This window comes from Meleagris gallopavo, chromosome 4 (genome assembly GCF_000146605.3).
Source record: "Meleagris gallopavo isolate NT-WF06-2002-E0010 breed Aviagen turkey brand Nicholas breeding stock chromosome 4, Turkey_5.1, whole genome shotgun sequence".
Lineage (NCBI taxonomy): Eukaryota > Metazoa > Chordata > Aves > Galliformes > Phasianidae > Meleagris > Meleagris gallopavo.
Window position 1 is genome coordinate 41,629,610 of NC_015014.2, and position 9,976 is coordinate 41,639,585.

The following is a 9,976-nucleotide window of genomic DNA, read 5'->3' on the forward strand; positions in this document are numbered from 1 at the left end:
TTTTTTCCTCAGGAATAGGATAATGAAACAAATGTGGAGGCATGGAATTCTTTTACAGACACACAGCTGGATTTCTACACTTGTTTACAGGAAAAAAAAACCACCAACAAAACAGATGACCAATGCCATTACTACAAATATAATCAGCAGTTTCAATAGAACTTGCTTGTTAAACTGATTCACAGCTTTTCACGGTATAATGACTTTATTGCCTTTTATTATAGAAGGACATAGTATAACAAGAGTTGCTTTATCTTTTCTCTATTTTTTCAAACAATGGCATTATTTGTTAACAGTGTTTGATGACAGAAAGAGTAAAGTCAGCTACAGCATGGATTAACATGAACAATAAACACTTCCTGAATGTTTCATTTAGAGCCAAAAGATAACAATCATCTTTTTAAACTGAGGGATAGAGGTTTGCAATCAGCTGGATAGATAATTTCCAGAATGACTAGAAAATGCCAGTACATAGCAGACTGAATTAATTAAAAATAGTAAGTAATAGATTGTTTGTTTTCTAAAAATAGTTAAGTACTGGTACTTGATAACTTTAGCTTAACTTAAATGTGAAAAACATCAATGCCTTTTGGATTATAGATAATTATTAAAAAGATGTTTTTTCCCAGTACAGAAGAAGGGATGGAAGGGACCTCAAGGATCATGAATCTCTAACCCCCTGCCATATGCAGGGCCACCAACTTCCCCATTTAATACTAGACCAGGCTGCCCAGGGCTCCATCCAATCTGGCCTTGAACACCTCCAGGGACAGGGCATCCACAATCTCTTTGGGCAGCCTGTTCCAGCCCTTCACCACTCTCTCTGTAAAGAACTTCCCCCAGCATCCAACCTAAATCTCCCCTTCCTCAACTTAAAACCATTTCCCCTTGTCCTTTCAAAGAGTTGATTTCCCTCCTGTTTGTAGGCTCCCTTTAGGTATTGAAATGCTGCAATGAGGTCACCCTGCAGCCGCCTTTTCTCCAGGCTGAACAAACCCAGCTCCCTAAGCTTGTCTTGATAGGGGAGGTGCTCCACTCCCCTGATCATCCTCGTGGCTCTCCTCTGGACCCTCTCCAACAGCTCCCTGTCTTTTTTGTACTGGAGGCTCCACACTTGGATGCGGTATTCCAGATGGGGCCTCACAAGAGCAGAGTAGAGGGGAACAATCACCTCCCTGTTCCTGCTGGTCATCCCTCTTCTGATGGAGCCCAGGATACCATTTGCCTTCTGAGCCACAAGGGCACACTGCTGGCTCATGTTAAGTTTTTCATCTATCAAGACCCCCAGGTCCCTCTCCGCAGGGCTGCTTCCAAGGACCACTCCTTCCAGTCTGTATGGATGCCTGGGATTCCTCTAGCCCAAGTGCAAAACTCTGCACTTTGCCATGTTGAACCTCATTAGGTTCACCCGGGCCCACCTTTCTAGTCTGTCGAGGTCCCTCTGAATGGCATCCTTTCCTTCTACCATGTCAACCGCACCGTTTAGCTTGGTGTCAGCAATGCAGCCCATACCAATGCAGGACAATACAGTAAGTAAAAGCTAAAATAAAATAATCTTTGCTCACTGCAGTCTCACAGTCACAAGAAAAATGTGGTGTTCCAGGAGACTAACTTCTGGGGACTACTATAGGGCCTACATGTTCAGTGAGACACTGGGCTCTGAAATGCTTGTGCAAATGTTACTCAGAACAACCAGTTTTTGAAATAAACTGCATGCAAGTCATCATTATGAAGCCGTGCTGTTAGTTTCGCTATTTTTCTGAAATATGATACTAGGTGCACAAGAATAGGCAAACTCTCCCATGCCCTATATTCATTTTGTACTTATGTTGAAAAAAATCTGACCAGAAGGCACTAATCTGAAATCAAAGGAAACATGCTTCTTTGAGTGAAATTTCACATGACATGATGATCCTATTGTCCATTTTTTTTTATTTCTGGCTCCAGGGAAGTACAGCACACTTAGACTTCTCTGCTCCTGGGCCCCTCAGAATATAAAGTCAGAAAACCATTTGGTCTGCTTCAGCAGCAGCTACATCAGCAATGTAAGAATCTCTTCTGCAACTTTACGAGCCCCTTCATTCTCCTTCAAATTATCCTCCAAGCAATATTGTTTTCCTTTTCTGATGACTTTATTTAGGAAGAACTACAATGATTCATATGTATTACAAAGTAAAATTACATTCAGTTACATTCCATTGGAAACATTTCACCTCTACTGCTTTTTACAGCAACTAACAGTAGTATTCTCTCCCAGAGTGACTTACTAACAGTGCTTTATCACCTTCCAAAAGCATCTGGTGGGAGGAGGCTGCTTCTGCACTCACCAAATCTGTTTAAAAACTTATTGATGTGACTTGTAAAAATAAACAAAAAGACAGTTGAAGACCTATTGGTGTACACAGAAATGGTACAGCAAGTAATTCTTCAATTTTCTGTGAACAAAAAAGAAAAAATGAACTGTTAAATGTCTTTAATATCTTTATTTCCAGAAGTTGGTCCTTCTAGCTCATTAAGCATGAGTGCACAGCCAAAGATACATGTGATTGAAATTATGATGCTAATGAAGATCAGCTGTGTATAATATAATCTGAGACTTAAAAAGATTTTGCTAGTATGGCAAAAAAATAACAGTTGTGTATGCGTTAGAGTGGTTGCTGTTTAAAAAAAATATTTATCTAATAACATCTTTCTTCATATTAAAAATAGGTCAAAAGCAAAGCACAAGTAGCTGTAACTGTTTTGCTTTCTTTCTATTCTTTCCCTGTTCTCATCTGCTTGTATACTTAATGGCATATCTGCAGAAACATTGTTTCTACTGTCATTTCTAATGTTTTGTGAAAAGATGCTTGCTTTTGAAGGAAATATGCATAGTGAAATTTGAATAATAGCTTTTGAACTCATAGGTTTCTTTCTTTCTTTCCCCCCCCCTTTTTTTTTCCTCCTTTTAACAGGCTTTGTTCTCTTACATTACACACAGGAAATACCTGGAAATAAAGTAGTGGGAACAAGGACGAAAAGGGGCAGTTCCCCACCAAATGAAATTATTTGTCCCAGATTACACAAGTAACTCATATCAAATTTGGAAGCACAGATCCCTTTAGCAGGATTCTCGTAGCAGCCAATTCAGTAGCAGCAAACCATGTCTCCTCTCCATTTAGCTATCCCAGTGCTCTCATTGTCTTAGAGACAACTCTTCAATAAGATTTAATGCCCTTCTTGTATCTTCTGCAACATGACAAGCTATTTAAATTGTCAGCCAACTATACTGTATTTAATAGTTTCATACATCTGTACTTATTAATTCATGTAAATTTCAATTTATATTGTGGTATTTCTTTCTTCAAATGTGATTTTGCAAACTGACTTCAATTAGAATTTTCTCTCCTTAATTAAGTTTAGTAATTATAGAAGCATTTTTACCTTTATAAATGAAATGCCTTTTACCAATAATATATTTTTTCCAGACAGACTGCATTTCAGAACTGCTATAACTGCTTACAATACTCTATTATTTCATATTATATGAATATTATATGAATTATATGAATTCCAAAAAAAAAAACTTATGAAGCATATATATATCCAGGAGCTTGGCTAATATAATTTATATTGGAGTAATGAGAGAAAGTCACTCACCCTGTCCTGGGCTCGCGAGATGAACTCCAGAGAGATCCTTCCCCACTGGTAGTCAGCTCTTAAATGGATCTAGGAGAGGTGGAGCCAGGCTCCACCCCTTCCTGCAGCACAGGTGAATTGCCTTCACCTGTGCTCCCAGGGCTGACTCATTGCTCACCTCAAGTGATCAATCAGATGTTCAGGCTGTGATTCAGCAGCCCCATACAGTTGCCCATAAAATCTATCATCTTCAACAGCTTCTTTTTCAGGAGAAGACTTCATTGTTAGCATATAACAGAAATATCTCAATTTTTGCGTTCATCTTTTGCTAAAAGCTAGAAATATGGATAGAATACTTCTAGTTATGTCTGTTTAATAACGGGAAAAAAGAATGAGCTTTTTTTAATAGCACAATAGACAATAAATGACTATGTGAAAACTAGCTTATAAGTTTAAAAGATTGAACAATTGCTTACTTTTACTAAAATAAATGATAGTAGTAGAAATATCTGTTAGTTACTTTATTACTTCACAGAAGTTATTTATTTCATATAAACTGTTCTTTTTTTCCTATGCAGAAAAAGACCTATTTTGTAAAACATCTCTCTTGATATTATGAAAGCAAACAGGTTAAAAAAAAAAAATAGAAGAGTCATGGAAACACAGAAGAATTGAGGTGAGAAGGACCTCTGGAGAGCAGGGTCAGCTATAGCAGGTTGCTCAGGCCCATGTCCTGTCAGAATTTGAATATCTCCAATGATGGAGACTCCACAACCTCCCTGGGCAACCTGTTTCTATGAACAATCAGTCACAGTACATGCAACAATTCTGTGACCTCAGATTTTAATAATAGTAGATTTAATTAATTTCTGATCTAAATATCTGTAAAGTGCCTTCCCTTTAGCTTTCAAAGATACAGTACAATATCAAAGCAATTTATGTATTCTTTGGCTGTCAGCATCAAATCAATAGAGAAATCATATTTACGGCTTCTCTATGAAATAAACAGGCTGAATTTGTCTTACGTTCTTACTAGAAAATAGAAGGTATTTAGATTGCTTACCTATCTTTTTATAGCCAAATACTTGAAATTGTGGTTTGTTACCAGAGGCAGAGAGATGTTAGTGTTATCATTATGGCAAGTTTTGCACATAGGAATCAATAATTCCTAGGTGGTAAGTCAAGAAATGCGGTCAGACAAACCTCCCCCAAGTCAGGAGATAGTTTTTTTTCCAAATACCTATGCAAATATGAGGAAACTTCTTAGAAAGGAGCCACCTCAAGCTATGGAAATGAATCAACCAGGAGCTTCAAGAAAGATCAGGCAATTCTGCTCTGTTCTGTTTCTTATATTTTCCCACTGCAATCAAATCCAGAACTCATAAAAGGTATTACTGAAATACTGCTCTATTTGAAGTGGTATGTTAAAGTTTGCCCAGTATAATTTGTATCTGCTAAAGGAAATAGCAGGTTCTATAAATACAATGCCTCCAAGTGGATGCTTTGAAGAAAAAAAAAAAAAAAAAAAAAGCTGAAGTTGTACCTCTGTGTCATCCAACTGAATGCAGCAATGTATAGCTTTAAGAATGTGATTGTTTACATATGCATGTGGGTATATAAACATATAAGTCTCAGAGGGAAATAACCAGTTGACTCGGTAATTTGTTCAGATTGATTTCAGATATGCAGATTTTTAGATGTGATGACTTCAATTTATGCATGTATCTAAAGAAGCCTTTTCAGGTTTAAACCACATTCATTCTTAGCTCAATTTGTTTTCCAACTCTAGAGCAGTGTTGAAATCAAACTTAAACTGAAATCATAGTGAAAGATAGGTTCTCTTTAACAGTAGGCTTCCTGGTGATGCAGTGATTGTGGCACATCATGCAATTGCAAGAACTTTCAGTGAAAAGATTCTAACAAGGAGAAAGGTGTTCTTTACTTTTTCTAAAATAAGACATACATGCAATTTATTTTCTGTCACAAACTTAGATTTCACAGAAGAGGCCTCCAGAATTGGATTTTATACCTATGAGGAAGAGAAATACACCTGAGAATAAAAATATATGAATAAAATATACACTTTAAAGACTTTTTTGATCTAGTGATTCTAATTTTGAAACGAGGGAAAAAAAAGAGATGTGTCATTTTAAACTTTGAGTGAGTGTCTAAGATGAAACAATCCATATCTGATATCTTAATTGAGGGTCAACAGTGGCCCGAAAAATGAATTTAAGTGAAATAACAGCAACAACAAAAAAAGGAAATATCTGCCGACCGTGGACATGGATAAAAATATGGAACACAAAGCCACTCATTTGGATGTTTTGATTTTGTCTGTCTTTGGGCTACAAATCAATGTATAAAAACAAAAATTATGACAGATGTAGAAAAAAACAGCAGTTTAAGGAACACAAAAGAAAATACTCAGATTATATGATTAAATGACTGAGAACTTTTATTACCTTGTTTCATGTTGAAAAATTTTGGTGGTAACCAGGTTTATTTTCATACAGCAGCACAAAAGATCTCGTCAAATGCACACAGAATTCAGAGTAATTCTTGCTATCCACTGCAATGAGTCATGTGTTTAACCTTTAATGATTCAAATACATTTAAGATGTTCTAGAATATCTTCTATGTTTAATAGATGCCAACACCACAATCAACACCCACCAACATAGCCAATGGCATCTAGAAGAAACATTACTGAAACTGATGTGAATAAGAGAGTGCAGGGACTTGTCTAATCAAAGTAAAAGCTTAAATCCAATTTAATAGTTGATTTTTTCAAACTAGAAGCCAGTCTGAATTCATTATTCAGGATTTCAGAACATCTAAGCAATGCTTTATTTTACTAAGCTACACTTGCTGTTAGGCTCCTGTGTGTATACAGAGATTGGAGCATGAAGTCTTTCATATAAATACCTGATAAAGGGTCTTTGTAATAAGATCAATAAAAACATTTTTAAAAAACCTACATGTGCGCTAATGACTCAAAGCCAGACATAATTATTTAGCAAGAACAAATAATTGTTATTACCAGACTGTTTTGGCTTAACCCAGCAGGTAGCTTAGCACCACACAGTTGTTCGCTCACTCCCCCCCTTCCAAGTGGGGACAGAACCAGAAAAAAAGAAAGTAGAACTCATGGGTTAAGATAATATTATTTACTAAGATAGAGAAAACGAAAAGGATAATAGTTAGAAAATAAAGGCCACAGTCTTTGTGAACACAGTCCCCCACTACCACAAATTACACAGCAAGTTTCCCTCATTTGGGAGAAAAATCACAGTGATCAGCACACTTGGAGTGCAGGAGGTGAACTTCTGGCTGTGAAAACCACCTCCCTAATCATGATGTCTCCCCTGCCAGGCATTTATTTATTTATTAACTATATAGGTATATATGTAAATATATAACATGTGATGCATAAGCTGTTGCTCATCACTCACTGACCAATACCCAGATAGCCCCCCAAGCAGTGTAAGAGAGAGAGAGAGAGAGAGATGAACTGCTATACCTTAACAAAAAAAAAAAAACTCTCCTTCCTCATGATGTTATGTGGTATGAGATATTCCTCTGGCTAGCTGTGGTTAGTTGGTAAATCTGCTGTCCTGATTCTGTCCCTTCCCTGCTCCTTTGGTCCCCCACCAGCTCTTTGCTGATTGCAGCTGAGAAACTGGAGTGCCTTGTCTCTGTACAGCACTGTTCAGCAGCAACTAAAAACTTTGGTATGTTATCAACATTGTTTTTCTCCTAAAACCAAAACATAGCACTATGAAGAAGAAATAATTCAATTCCATCTGAAACTAAGACACAAATGTATTTTTTCTTTTTTTCACAAACTACTAACATTTCAACACTTCTAGTAGATTTATCTTACCAGAGGAGAATATTCTTATAGTATAACTACTATACTGTAGTAGTACTGTAGAGTGAATACCAATCTACAGAAATAGTTTAACCAGGAAAATGCCAGAATTTTCCATCTTCCAAGATTTTTATGAAAATTTTAATTTATATAAACATAATTATAAAAAAATGCTCAGCATGCTCCTTTAAGATATCGAAGTTGCTCTGACTCAAGAAAGCATTTTCAAATGTGTTCAAATCTCTCACTGTTCAAAAAAACCTACTACATGAGGCAAATATTTTTCACTGATTATTTTGCACTAGAAGGCAATTTTTTAGCAGAAGAGGAAAGGGAAAACTGAAACTTCCTCTAGCACAGTTCACATTATCTACTTCTAACAGAGCTTCTGTGCTGCGCATCAGTTTCTGCAGTGAAACCACCAAGAATAGAAATAACCAATGCAAGATGACCACAAGGCACTGCAACATTCTATCAGGAAATAATCTTGAACTTTTTCTCAATCAGTACATGAATATGAGTGTTCATAATAGTCAACAATGATTGAGCTTTCCTGAAGACTAAGTATTTACTTGCCCTGAAGGAAATTTCTTAATGAGAGGGGAAAATATGAAAGGAAAAAATTGATGTTCATATCAGAAGTAAGCGAGGTATTTGCTATATTAGTGAAACTAAGCTTATTTAAAATGAGTTTCACCTCTTTAATCTTGATATCTACCATTATTACCTACTCAGTCTGTAATGTTTTCATTTCAGGGATATTATTCTTTTCCCCAGCTTTCTTTCCTTTGAAAAGTCTTCACTGGTCTGTGCAGGGACAGGCAGTGAGGAACCCCTGATGGGAGAGCAGATGTTCCCACTAGCAAGTCAACAGAGGTCATCAGTCTTGCCTGCATTATAGGAAGATGTGTCTTTAAAGGGACTTCTGCCGCATAATTTATATCATGCCAGTTCCAGATCCAGGAAAGAAGCAGGGAATTACTTTCAAAGAATCATGGAAGGCTTTTTTTTTTTCCCCACTTACATTGAAAATATTATGGAAGAGAAACACTGCCCAACGAAAGAAATTCTGCCACAGATACCTGTCATCTTTCTTCAGTTTGCCATCATAAATGTAGAAAAAATATATTTGTGGATTATATTCATATTTTATAGCCTGCCTGCTCTTGTTTCAAAGAAGCAAACTTCAAAATGTATTTATTATCAAGTAGGTCTTAAGTCTAACACATTCAGCTAAAATAGATATCTGGCAGATTCTGTGTGAACTGTTGTAGTATATTCTTATTTTATCTTTAACAAAAGTTCAGAGAAGAGAGTACACTAAAAAAGAAAAAATGATTTATTTTACTACTACATATTAGTACATAAAAGTGGTTAAAATTCACTTTGAGAGTTACAGAGCAATGGAACAGGTTGTCCAGACAGGTTCTGGGGTTTCCAACTCCGGTGATATTCAAAACCTGTCTATCTGGACACTTTCCTGTGTAACCTACCCTAGGGAATCTGCTTAACAGGGGGTTGAACTAAATGATATTCAGAGATCCCTTCCAACCCCCAAAAATTCTGTGATTCTGTGTTCATTTTGCTTTTTTATATGTGTTGATTATTCAATTTCCTTTATCATTTCAAAAACAGTATGTCAGGAACTTGATTTATTCTTTGACCAATAATCCAGCAATTCAAATAAACAAGCAGAACCAAGGTCTAATGTTTTCACTCTAATCGGCACTTCCAGAATCTCGCCTAGACTCTAATCCTCACCTTTCTTAATGAACATAAACTAATTCTACATGATTGTCATTCTTTCAGTACTACTTTCTCAAACAAAACAAAATTAAAGGTATTGCTAACATGATTCCTTTTCATTATCCCTTTATTTTGCCCTATTTTTTTCATGTGTCTCATACACTATAAGAGAAGAATATTTTATAACTGAAGCATTTGTAATTCTAACCCAATCATTACACACTGTGCATGAATCCATAAAGTTTCAAATTTAGTACTTCATTAAAGAAGAGTTACATCAGTTATGAGATTTCCTGGCCAGATATACTAATACAGACGTAGGATGAACAGAATATATCCCTATATTAATACAATAGCCAATTTTTACATTAAGTTCAAGTTAAGTTCCCCAAAAAGAACAATATTTTGGCCTCCATTTGTATAATTGGAATCCCAATATGTTTAATGGGCTTTCACATGTGTAAACAGAATAGATATCTGGGTCAAATCCAGCTCTGGAAAAATAAATCCACTGCCTTTAGTGCTGGCTTTCACCCAACGTGCATAAAATGGGATCTGAACTAGATTTTTCCTAGTATTTTAAGATTTTATATCAGCTGCTTTCCAGCAGGATTTCTGTAAAGAACCAGTTGGATAGACCTTGTTTTTAGGCAAATCCCTCTTTTTAAACAAAAGTAATTAATTCCTCCATGAACATTCTAACTTGATATCCATAAAGTGAACCCTGCGTGCTTAGAT

At 36.1% G+C, this 9,976-nt stretch overlaps 1 non-coding gene across 1 annotated transcript; it reads right to left on the reverse strand.

Annotated features, from left to right (window-relative positions):
* Positions 1–6,835: 6,835 nt before the first annotated feature.
* On the reverse strand, positions 6,836–7,001 carry LOC116216637. The gene has a single exon (XR_004159779.1). It is a non-coding gene; the product is annotated as a U1 spliceosomal RNA (small nuclear RNA).
* Positions 7,002–9,976: the final 2,975 nt, after the last annotated feature.